Here is a 12,082-nt window from a genome sequence, read left to right on the forward strand (position 1 = left end):
CTCCAGGGCTCCAAGCTGAGTCTGATCTCTTCAGCCAGGGGCCTCCGGGGGCTTCCTGGGCCTACAGCCAAGCAGGTGTGGGAGGCTGCCCGCTGCAGTGCTCACCCACATTCTATGACTGGAATGCTGCAAGCCTCTTCCAGAGGGAGCCCTCCAGGAGCAGGGAAGTCATATCCGAGGACCATTTGTAGGTTTCCCTCTGCAAACTTCCTGAACTGGGTGGTGACTTTTCTGGCTAGTTAAGTCCAGTAGGTTCTGCGTGGCTGCCCCGGGGGGCCCCACCCTGGCCTTGCAGTGATCTGGACCAGGAAGACGGATTGCTGCTGGCTCATGATTTCCACATCATGAGCGAAGTTCTTTGTTTTTTGTGTGCATGCAAAATGTTGTTTCTTTAAATTTAATATCTTTTCCTAACTTTTCTAACCTAGAAGGTATGTGTGATTATTATCTTTTTTATTCTTATCACTATACTTGTTATTATCTGATATTAGGCATTCCCAAATAGAACATAATTTATTTTGTTAATGTTCTCTATTTCTTCTTGATTATTTATTAGCTTTGGATGTTAAAAATTAGCCAAAAGCGGCCGGGCGCGGTGGCTCAAGCCTGTAATCCCAGCACTTTGGGAGGCCGTGACGGGCGGATCACGAGGTCAGGAGATCGAGACCATCCTGGCTAACACGGTGAAACGCCGTCTCTACTAAAAAATACAAAAAACTAGCCGGGCGAAGTGGCGGGCGCCTGTAGTCCCAGCTACTTGGGAGGCTGAGGCAGGAGAATGGCGTGAACCCGGGAGGCAGAGCTTGCAGTGAGCTGAGATCCGGCCACTGCACTCCAGCCTGGGCAACAGAGCATGACTCCGTCTCAAAAAAAAAAAAAAAAAAAAAAAAAAAAAAAAAAAAAAAATTAGCCAAAAGTGGCTGCTCTGCCTATGGAGTAGCTATTCTTTGTTTAAAAAAAAAAAAAAAAAAAAAAAAAAGCCAACATTTGATAAAATTGCATAATGAATTCTTATTTGTTTTTAGAAACATTCAAACATTTATTTAGTTGTTTTTTTTTTTTTTGAGACGGAGTTTCACTCTGTCTCCCGGGCTGGAGTGCAGTGGCGCGATCTCGGCTCACCGCAAGCTCCGCCTCCCAGGCTCCCGCCATTCTCCTGCCTCAGCCTCCCGAGTAGCTGGGACTACAGGCGTGCACCACCAAGCCCGGCTAATTTTTTTGTGTTTTTAGTAGAGACGGGGTTTCACCATGTTAGCCAGGATGGTCTAGAGCTCCTGACCTTGTGATCCGCCCGCCTCGGCCTCCCAAAGTGCTGGAATTACAGGCGTGAGCCACCGCGCCCGGCCCTTTTTTTTTTTTTTTTTTTTTGAGACGGAGTCGCCCAGGCCAGTGGCCGGATCTCGGCTCACTGCAACCTCCGCCTCCCAGGTTCAAGCGATTCTCCTGCCTCAGCCTCCTGAGTAGCTGGGATTACAGGCACACGCCACCGTGCCCAGCTAAATATTTTTTTGGTATTTTTAGTAGAGGCGGAGTTTCACCATGTTGGTCAGGCTTGTCTTGAACTCCTGACCTTGTGATCCACCCACCTCAGCCTCCCAAAGTGCAGGGATTACAGGGGTGAGCCACTGCGCCTAGCCTATTTTAAAATTTTTTTTAATAGACCACTTTGTGCTGAATAAATGTTTAACATTTATTTTCAAAACAACAATTGAACCTAATTTAAAATAGTTTATTTAAATGAATTCATTAAAGCAGATTATATGCCTTTGGGGCTTCAGAAAATCAGTTTAAACAAAAGAACTTATGAGAGCAAGTCATTTGTACTTGAATTTTTTCAGAGTTTTAATGAATTAAAGTATTTTCATTTTTTCTATTTTTGTAAGCCGCGTACTTCATTTTTTGAGTTTTTCAGTGGAATTTGTTTTAAAAAATTTTGAAGATTTCTGAGGCCTTCATATTTTTCTTATCCACTTTCTGAGCCCATAAAGCCTTTGCAGTATCCTTGAGTAGTTTATATTTAATAATTTGGTTGTGTAGCTTTTTATTTTGAAGTAATTTTTGATTTGCAGAAGAGTTGCAGAGATGGTACAGGGTTTGATGGACCCTCACCTTCCCCCATGTCAACATCAAAACAAAGAAATTAACATTGTTGCATTGCTGTTAACTAAACCACAGGCCTATTGAGATTGCCCCGTTTTTCCCACTGTCCAGGAATCCATTTAATTTTTACAGTTATTTACTTTCTCACATTTTTACTAAGTCCAGAATATCATCAAACTCACAAAACCACTGGTCAAAAAACCCAAATGGCCACTAATTAGGCAATATAGCACCTGCCTCAAATTTGGGTTCATATGGATTTCTTTTTCTCCCTTTTTGTGGAGAACAGTCTTGCTATGTTGCCCAGGCTAGTCTTGAACCCCTAGGCTCAAGCACTCCTCCCTCCTCCCACCTCTGCCTCCCTAAATTCTGGGATTACAGGCATGAACCACTGTGTGCAGCTCATCTGGATTTTTGCTGGTTGTCTTTCTCAGCCTAAATGTCTTGTTTGCATGGAGAAATTAATAAATGAAGCAGGAGTGCCAAACAAGCCTCACAGGCTCTTCACCCTACAACATCTATGTTAAGTAGAAAAGTATGTGGATTTTTAAAAATAATCTGGTATAAAGAGTTTTTAAGAATTATCTTCATCATCCTAATATCAGATTGTGCTTGAGAAGTTAGGTACAATGTAATGCGATTCATTGCTAAAAACAAAATGCCTTCCACAGTTGCAGACTCACTCATTTTACCAAACTATGGAATCTGTCAACACCTTTGCTTGGGACCAAGGAAGCAAAGTCATTGAATACCGTGTTCTGTAGACATGTGACCTGTGATAAGGCACAGACAACACGAACTGGCAAAAACATTGGCGTTTGCTCAAAAGCTTATGAGCTAAGGATCAAAGGGAAAAAAGAGCTGTGTGAATAATTTTACCTCTTAGTTCTTATGAAGGATGGTTATCGGACTGGAAAAATGTTTATTGGACTGATGCTTTGGAGCCTCTCAATGAATGCAATAAAAAAATAATGTGTAGTGAGCACAAATGTATGGATTTGCAGCGCAATCCAACTTTGAAAACGTGAAAATAAGTGATTTAGTGATACGTTTGGTTGGTGTTAATTTGAATCCTAAATAAAATTGAGAACTGGTAAAAGAAGGTCACTGTGGAATAACGTGCTATGAGAAGGCTTAGAGGGATGGGAAGTCCTGGACGCCTCTTCTCCAGGATGTCAGAAGAGAGAGGGGAGCGCTAGGTTGACAAGATCGCATCTGCGCATTGTGGTCACCAGTGAGCCTCTCCGCTGAGGCAACAGGTACGTGATGCCACATCTGCAGCCATGGCTGGTGAGAACAGCACCATTCCCTGATCTGTCTTTTCTTTTGTTCCTAGTGCCTGTTGTGTGGACAACTGCACTCAGCAGAGTTTTAGGGAGACTTAGAGGAGCCGCCGTGAAGAATCAGCATCAGACGCCTCATCAGGAATCCCTGGCAAGGCCGGCTGTGGTGGCTCACACCTGGAATCCCAAGACTTTAGGAGGCTGAGGTGGGTGGATTGTTCGAGGCCAGGAGTTTGAGACCAGCCTGGGCAGCATAGGGAGACTCCATCTCCACAAACAAATAATAAAGAATGTCATGTGTAAAACCGAGTATCAAAAAGCAAACTCAACCTTTCTCATTCAGAATTTCAAAATGAGTATTTCCTTTGGAAGTTTGCATATATATATATTTGTTTTGAAATGGAGTCTTGCTCTGTCGCCCAGGCTGGAGTGCAGTGGCGCAATCTTGGCTCACTGCAAGCTCCGCCTCCTGGGTTCACATCATTCTCCTGCCTCAGCCTCCCAAGTAGCTGGGACTACAGGCGCCCACCACCATGCCCAGCTAATTTTTTGTATTTTTAGTAGAGACAGGGTTTCACCATGGTCTCGATCTCCTGACCTTGTGATCCGCCTGCCTCGGCCTCCCAAAGTGCTGGGATTACAGACGTGAGCCACCGCGCCCGGTCACGTCAATATTAATGAATGTCTTTTCTTTTTTTTTTTTTTCGTTTGAGATGGAATCTTGCTCTGTCACCCAGCCTGGAATGCAGTGGTGCGATCTTAGCTCACTGCAACTTCCAACTCCCAGGTTTGAGGGATCCTCCTGCTTCAGCCTCCTGAGTAGCTGGGATTACAGGTGCCTGCCACCATGCCCGGCTAATTTTTGTATTTTTAGTAGAGACGGAGTTTCATCATGTTGGCCGGGCTGGTACCTAACTCCTGGCCTCAAGTTAGCTCCTGCCTCAGCCTCCCAAAGTGCTGGGATTACAGGGGGGTGAGCCACCGTGCCCGGCCACATGTCTTTTCTAGTACCTTGTGTTTAATTGTGGATCCGTATAATACAAAGAAAAACAGAATGCCTTTTTTCTTTTGAGCCCTGCACAGATGGCCCCTCCCTGTCCAGTTCCTCCAGTGAGCCCGAGGCTGCCGGGGGTCCTCCCTGCAGCTGCTGCGGAACCTCTGCCTGCCGTCATGTGAGCTGCCTCTGTCCACTCTATCCTCTCCCCCAGACTGGCCACGGGGGTGGCCCCTTCCTGCCAAGCCCTCTTTCTTTGCTTCTCTGAACACCTTCCTGCAGTGCCTTCAGTGGACTGTTGGGGCAGCGGCTCGGAGGCCACTCCCGGGTCTGAGAGGCCTCCTGGTCTGCTAGCCTGGCAGGAAGCTTGGCCCCCAACACAGCCACAGCTCTCTGGCACCAGGTTTCTTTCAGTTCCTCTGAACTGAGAGCCTCTGCTTCCCGGCCTTTGCATGTGCTGTTTGCCACTCCTCATGCCTGGGTCCCAGCGTCCCTCCCAGGATTTCCCTGAGCTCTCTGCCAAGGCTGGGTCCCCATTCTAGCTTCACAGCACCTGAGACAGGGGTTGGCTGGTCTCCCTGCCCCCTGTCCTGAAGACTGTCAGCCTCAAGGGGCAGGAGCGCTCAGCACTGCAGAATGAACTGAAGCCCCTTTGGGTCGGTCTGTGCTGCTGCTGTGTGTTCAGGGCAATCGGAGATTTTTCAGGTGTGTTCCTGGGGCCTGTGGTGGTGGGACACCCCCTTCCCCCGCCCACCACGCTCCCTGCAGTAACTCTTCCACTTACTGTAAGTGCACGGACTGTCTTGTGGTTGACGTTAGGACATACACTCAGGCCAGAATTGGGCAAGACTGTTCCTGAGCGGGGCGTGCAGAGCACTCTGGCCTGGGAGGTGGGGCGCCGGGCTGCTTCCTCCTGCAGGCTAGCTCAGGGTGGGGCTGGTGTCTGCCTAGAGCTTGGCCAGGCAGTGCCGCCCCCTCCCCTCCTGCTGCCTCTACCACCAGCCTTCCTTCAGGCTGGTTCCTGGACCTAGTCTGTGACAGGTGTCCGGGGCACATTCTCCCCTCTAGGTTGCCATGAAACTGTTTCATTGTCCTTCCAAAAAAATTGAAGTGAAATTGACATACTATCCAATCATTTCAATGACCCCAGACAGAGGTGGTGGGTGCATGAATGAGAGTGTTGGGCATCCACCACCTCTAGTTCCATGGCATTTCCCCATTCCTAAAGGAAAACCTGTCCCCAGCAAGTAGTTGCTCCCCATTCCTCTCTATCTTATGGCTTTGGGTTTCATTTTCTTTTCTTTCTTTTTTTTTTTTTTGAGACGGAGTCTGGCTCTGTCGCCCAGGCTGGAGTGCGGTGGCCGGATCTCAGCTCACTGCAAGCTCCGCCTCCCGGGTTTACGCCATTCTCCCGCCTCAGCCTCCCGAGTAGCTGGGACTACAGGCGCCCGCCACCTCGCCCGGCTAGTTTTTTGTATTTTTTAGTAGAGACGGGGTTTCACTGGGTTAGCCAGGATGGTCTCGATCTCCTGACCTTGTGATCCGCCCGTCTCGGCCTCCCAAAGTGCTGGGATTATAGGCTTGAGCCACCGCGCCCGGCCAGGTTTCGTTTTCATGTTTTTGTTTTTGTTTTTGTTTTGTTTTTGTTTTTTTTTTGGGATGGAGCCTTGCTCTGTCGCCCAGGCTGGAGTGCAGTGGCACGATCTCCACTTGCTGCAAGCTCCACTTCCCGGGTTCACACCATTCTTCTGCCTCAGCCTCCCGTGTAGCTGGGACTACAGGTGCCTGCCACCATGCCCAGCTCATTTTTTAAAATGTATTTTTAGTAGAGACGGGGTTTCACCATGTTAGCCAGGATGGTCTTGATCTCCTGACCTCGTGATCCGCCCATCTCGGCCTCCCAAAGTGCTGGGATTACAGGCGTGAGCCACTGCGCCCAGCCTGTTTTTTTTTTGTTTTTTTTGTTTGTTTGTTTTTTTGAGACAGAGTCTCGCTCTGTCACCCAAGCTGGAGTGCAGTGGCACAATCTCGGCTCACTGCAACCTCCCCTTCCTGGGTTCAAGTGATTCTTCTACCTCAGCCTCCCTAGTAGCTGGGATTACAGGCACACACCACCACGCCCAGCTAATTTTTGCATTTTTAGTAGAGACAGGATTTCACCATGTCAGCCAGGCTGGTCTCCAACTGCTGACCATAGGTGATCCGCTCACCTTGGTCTCACAAAGCGCTGGGATTACAGGCATGAGCCACTTGCACCCGACCAGTCTCTGACTTACTTAAATACAAACTGGATCAGTTTCTCCCCTGCTCTATGCCCTCTCTTCATCTTTTAAGTCCTAATTCAGAGATCACCTCTTCTGGGACCCACTGAGCTAGTCCCAGCACCTCCTTCCCTTGTCCCCGCTGCTTCTAGGAACCACGTTTCTGGTGTAGCGTTGGCTGTGCCGTTGGGGATGCTACTGCCCCCTGGTGGGCCGCCAGGTCTTGCGGGACTCTAACTTGTCTTTGGCAGGGGCCTCACTCAGCACCTGGCACAATAGTAGGTGCTCAGGGAACTGAACGAATGGGTCAGGGTCTGAGACGGGCAGGGGCTGCGGTGGTGACCCCTGTCCCCCTGGGTGGAATGTGAGAGGCTATGTTGGCCTTCAGGGTGCACCCCAAGACCAGACATGGGGTCTGGGCTGCCCAGGGCTGAGCATTTATCTGACACCCGTTCTGAGAACCAGGTCGTGGTGCAGGTGCAGCCCCTGGTCCTGGTAATTTGGAAGTTTGTGTCAAAAAAACCCCCAAATGGCCACTAATTAGGCACTATAGCACCTGTGAGCCAATGGGGTCCTCCGCCTGCCCACCTGCCTGCGGAAGCAGCACTGCACACTGCCACCTGGTGGTCAGGGTCGGCGGGACTCCCTGCCCACCCCGCCGGGTCCTTAAAGAGGAGGACCCACTCACGCCCTTCTCCATCAACCCTGAAAGCTTGGGATGAGCAAGAAGGGGGAGCTGCCCTGTCCTTGGGGTCACTGCAGTCGTCTGCCTCCGACCTCTCTCCCCTTCAGTGCCTGCTGTCCAGCGAGAGCAGCTCAGGGCTCCACCTCCCCTGCCACCCTCAACTTTGGGGAGCCTCCTTGCACCAAGCAGCTTGTGCGGCGCCGAGTCCTACTTGCACCTTGTTGTCTTTACCTCTGGCATGTTTTTTTATTAAAAAAAAAAATTCAGGCCGGGCACGGTGGCTCACGCCTGTAATCCCAGCACTTTGGGAGGCTGAGGCAGGCAGATCATGGGGTCAGGAGATGGAGACCATCCTGGCTAACACGGTGAAACCCCATCTCTACTAAAAGTACAAAAAATTAGCCTGGCATGGTGGCGGGCGCCTGTAGTCCCAGCTACTTGGGAGGCTGAGGCAGGAGAATGGCGTGAACCCGGGAGGCGGAGTTTGCAGTGATCCGAGATCGCGCCACTGCACTCCAGCCTGGGCGGCAGAGCCAGACCCCGTCTCAAAAAAAAAAAAAAAAAAAAAAAAATTCACTGTGTCATTGTTTAAGCCTTACCTTTTTTTTTTTTTTTTTTTTTTTTTTGAGACGGAGTCTCGCTCTGTTGCCCAGGCTGGAGTGCAGTGGCCGGATCTCAGCTCACTGCAAGCTCCGCCTCCCGGGTTCATGCCATTCTCCTGCCTCAGCCTCCCGAGTAGCTGGGACAACAGGCGCCTGCCACCGCGCCCGTCTAGTTTTTTGTATTTTTTAGTAGAGACGGGGTTTCACCGTGTTCGCCAGGATGGTCTCGATCTCCTGACCTCGTGATCCGCCCGTCTCGGCCTCCCAAAGTGCTGGGATTACAGGCTTGAGCCACCGCGCCCGGCCGCCTTAACTTTTAATGATAACAAAATAAAGCGCCTTTGGTCATACCCCTGATGGTACACCTGTGTTCTTGGCCCATTTCCTTTGGCCCTGCTGGGGCCACACGTCTCTCCTGGAAGCAGGTCGAGAGTGCCCAGTGCCATCTCCCAGCGTTGTGCATCTCTGGGTGTGTCCTCAGGGCAACTCAGAAGGATGGCTGTCTTCAGGAGCAGGCATCTGCAGGGACACTGTCGTCTGCAGATGAGGCTGCCCCCCAGCCCTTTGTGATGGCTTTCTCGGGAGAAGTTCATCTCCCCAGTCACTCATGAGACTTTATTCCTTGTCTCTTTATCCCCATCCTCCCCTACCCTTGCTGGGGTGTCTGCAAAATGCCGCTGGTCCCTCCTGCAGGAGCCCACCCTGCATCACTCTACTGTTCCTGTTGGGGTCTCTGAACTGAGTTTCTCAAAGTCCCTCTCCCAGTTCCTGGAAATCCCCGTTGCTGTAGCAGTGACAGGCCAGGGGCTCGTGACCTGTGGTTTCACGCCAAGAGGGAAGTAGCTGTGAGGGGGGAGAGAGATGTGTGTCCCTGGCCATCCCCACCCCAGAGGCCACTCCACCCTGGGGTTCTGCCTGGTGCTGGGAGACCAAGGGGAAGGAGATCTGGGTCCTTCCTGGCCCTGTCACTGGTCATCAGTCAGCTGTGGAGCCCACCACAGAGGAAGGCCCTGGAGCTCCAGTTTCAGGTTCTCTCGGCAGCTGCTACCTGGATGCCTGGCAATGCTCTTAACCTTCTGAGGCTTGTTTCCCTGACCAGGAAATGAGGGTCACGGTGAGAGTGAGGGGTGATGGTGCCCAGACAGAGCCTGGCCCACCCTGGTGCTCAGGAAATACCACCTGTATGTGTCCGGCACCCTACCAGGTCAAGGACACAGAAAAAGGGACACAGCGACCCTCAGTGGGGAGGCAGTGAGTGAAAAAAAAATCACAGGCCGGGCATGGTGGCTCACGCCTGTCATCCCAGCATTTTGGGAGGCCGAGGCAGGCAGATCACGAGGTCAAGGGATTGAGACCATTCTGGCCAACATGGTGAAACTCCATCTCTACTAAAAATACAAAATTTAGCCAGGCATGCTGGCGTGCACCTGTAGTCCCAGCTACTCGGGAGCGTGAGGCAGGAGAATGCTTGAATCTGGGAGGCAGAGGTTGCAGTGAGCCGAGATCATGCCACTGCACTCCAGCCTGCCAATAGAGCAAGATGTTGTCTCAAAAAAAAAAAAAAAAGAAAAAATCAGAGTGTGAGGGGAGCATCCAGAGAGGCCTGAAGGAGGTGCCTGAGGAGGAAGAAGGAGGGGAAGGAAAGGAGGGCTTCCTGGAGGAGGTGGTGTTCTAAATCCTGAGGCCCATTTTTATTTTTATTTCTTTTTTTTTTGAGACAGAGTCTTGCTCTGTCGCCCAGGCTGGAATGCAGTGACACGATCTCGGCACACTGCAACCTCCGCCTCCTGGGTTCAAGCGATTCTCCTGCCTCAGTCTCCGGAGTAGCTGGGATTACAGGTGCGTGCCACCACGCCCAGCTAAATTTTTGGGTTTTTTTGAGACGGAGTCTGGCTCTGTCGCCCAGGCTGGAGTGCAGTGGCACGATGTCCACTCACTGCAAGCTCCACCTCCCAGGTTCACGCCGTTCTCCTGCCTCAGTCTCAGTCCCAGTAGTAGCTGGGACTACAGGCGCCCGCCACCATGCCCGGCTAATTTTTTTGTGTTTTTAGTAGAGACGGGGTTTTACCGTGTTCACCAGGATGGTCTACGATCTCCTGACCTAGTGATCAGCCCGCCTCGGCCTCCCAAAGTGCTGGGATTACAGGTATGAGCCACCGCGCCCGGCCTAATTTTTTGTATTTTTAGTGGAGACAGGGTTTCACCGTGTTAGCCAGGAGGTCTCTGTCTCCTGACCTTGTGATCCACCTGCCTTGGCCTCCCAAAATGTTGGGATTACAGGCACCTGGCCAACTGAGGCACATTTCTTAAGCAGGGAGTGAGGAAGAGAGTTGGTGCAGACACAGGTGATGCACACACGTTGGAGGGTTGGTGATGAGAAGTGGGAGGGGACCAGAGAGGGCCCCTGAGGGGCTGAAGGATTCCAGGATGGAAAGTGCCCATTGGAAAGATCCTGTGGCTTTAAGGTGAAGACTGGGTTGATTGGGGGTAGGCAATGAGAAGACCTAGGCCAGGCAGTGGCAGGGGCAGGGGCAGGGGCAGGGACACAAGCTGGGGAGGCAGGATCCCGGGATCCTGAGTAATAGAGAGTGGGGAGGGAGTAGTGGCGTGACATCAGGCTGCAGGGGGGATGGGCGTGCCTTCTGCAGGATTGGAAATAACCCAGTGGAAGCTGGTGGTGAAGGGGTGGGGGCGAGCTCAGCTTCAGACACACCAGCTTGAGGTGTCAGGAGCCACACTGGAGACCCGGTATGACCTCTCACACCAGAACCTAGGCAGAAAATGAATGGGTAAGAGGCCACTGAGCACAGCTGACCCACTCCCTGCTCCTGCGGAGGGAAGTCTCTCCACGTCCCCATGTGCGCAGTCCTGGTGTTTCAGCCATAGCGGAGTTAGGTGCACTTTGCCCACGCTACACTGTTTTGTTTGAGACGAGTTCTCACTTTGTTGCCCAGGCTGGTCTTAAACTCCTGGGATCAAGTGATCCTCCTGGCTTGGCCTCCCAAAGTGCTGGGATTACAGGCGGCAGCCACCACGCGCAGCCCACCCCTGAGCTTGGACTGTGCTGTTTCTCCATGGTGGGCTGCTCTGCACCACCTTTCCTTGGTCTGAATTCGGCCCCAGGCAGCAGCCTTCCTGGCCTGGGCTTTCCTGGAGGGCTTGGAATCATGGTGGCAGGCACTGGTGTTGCTCTCACTCAAAGGGCGGTCGGGGCTGGAATGGTGCTGGTGAGGGACAGGATGGCATAAGATGGGGGACAAAGCCAGGGCAAGGATGGGATCAAGCAAGGGAAGGGCAGAGCCAGGGGCAGCCCTGGGTATGCCAGGACCTGCAGCAAAACTGGGGCTACGGGGTCTTGTGACTCCAGGAAGACTGAGGGCGTCCGAGGCTTAGGAAGTCCACAGGAGAGAGGAGAGTGCGTGGAGAGGGTGGCAGGCCACGCAGCACAGAGGTCCACTTGAAAAGCCTGACATGTCCTTCTGCTTAGAGAAATGGCGGTCACCGGTGACCTTGGCAAGGGCAAGGAGCCGGGGAGGGAAGGGCAGGTGAGGAGGTGGAGACAGAGTGAAGATTCCTCTTCTCAGAAACAAGGGTCGGGCAAGAAAGAGGAGGAGCAAAAAGGGCCTCTGGCCATATCTGTTGCCTCCTCTCCTTTGAACCAGGACAGACTTGGGGACTTTCACGGGCTGCAAGTTCCAAGAGTCCAGGTCCAGGTTAGCCTGGGGAAGGGGCTCAAGGGAGGCTCCTGCTGGGGAAGGTGGGGCTGAGTCCAGCAGGAGGGCCAGGTCAGGGGCCATGACCCCATTGCCTACATGGAGAAGGTGATGAGCTGACATCCAGGCTACTCAGGGAGAGCTCTAACCCAGGATGAGGCCTTAGAGCTCAAAGGACACCCAGGCCTTGTGGCAGCTGCCCAGGGCCCCTGAAAGGGGGAGTGGAGATCAGGCAGAGGGGGTGCCAGGGACTGCCACACAGGATCAGTAGGGCAGCACCAGCCCTGGCTGGGCTGCTTTCACTGCTGCGGGAACCGCTCCAACTGCTCCAGAAAGATGGCCCTGAAGGTGTAGGCTTTGCGTGCGGGGGTGGCTGCAAGGACAGGTGGGAGGACCGAGACGCCAGAATGTGCAGAGCCCGGGGGGCCTCAAGAGGTCGCAGTT

The 12,082-nt window shown here is 52.2% G+C and overlaps 1 long non-coding RNA gene across 1 annotated transcript; it reads left to right on the forward strand.

Annotated features, from left to right (window-relative positions):
- The first annotated feature begins 2,771 nt into the window (after nt 1–2,771).
- On the forward strand, nt 2,772–4,593 carry LOC141409358 (uncharacterized). Its single transcript, XR_012429630.1, has 3 exons — nt 2,772–3,359; nt 3,437–3,589; nt 4,467–4,593. It is a non-coding gene; the product is annotated as an uncharacterized lncRNA (long non-coding RNA).
- The last annotated feature ends 7,489 nt before the right edge of the window (nt 4,594–12,082 follow it).

Source organism: Macaca fascicularis, chromosome 20, assembly GCF_037993035.2.
Source record: "Macaca fascicularis isolate 582-1 chromosome 20, T2T-MFA8v1.1".
NCBI lineage: Eukaryota > Metazoa > Chordata > Mammalia > Primates > Cercopithecidae > Macaca > Macaca fascicularis.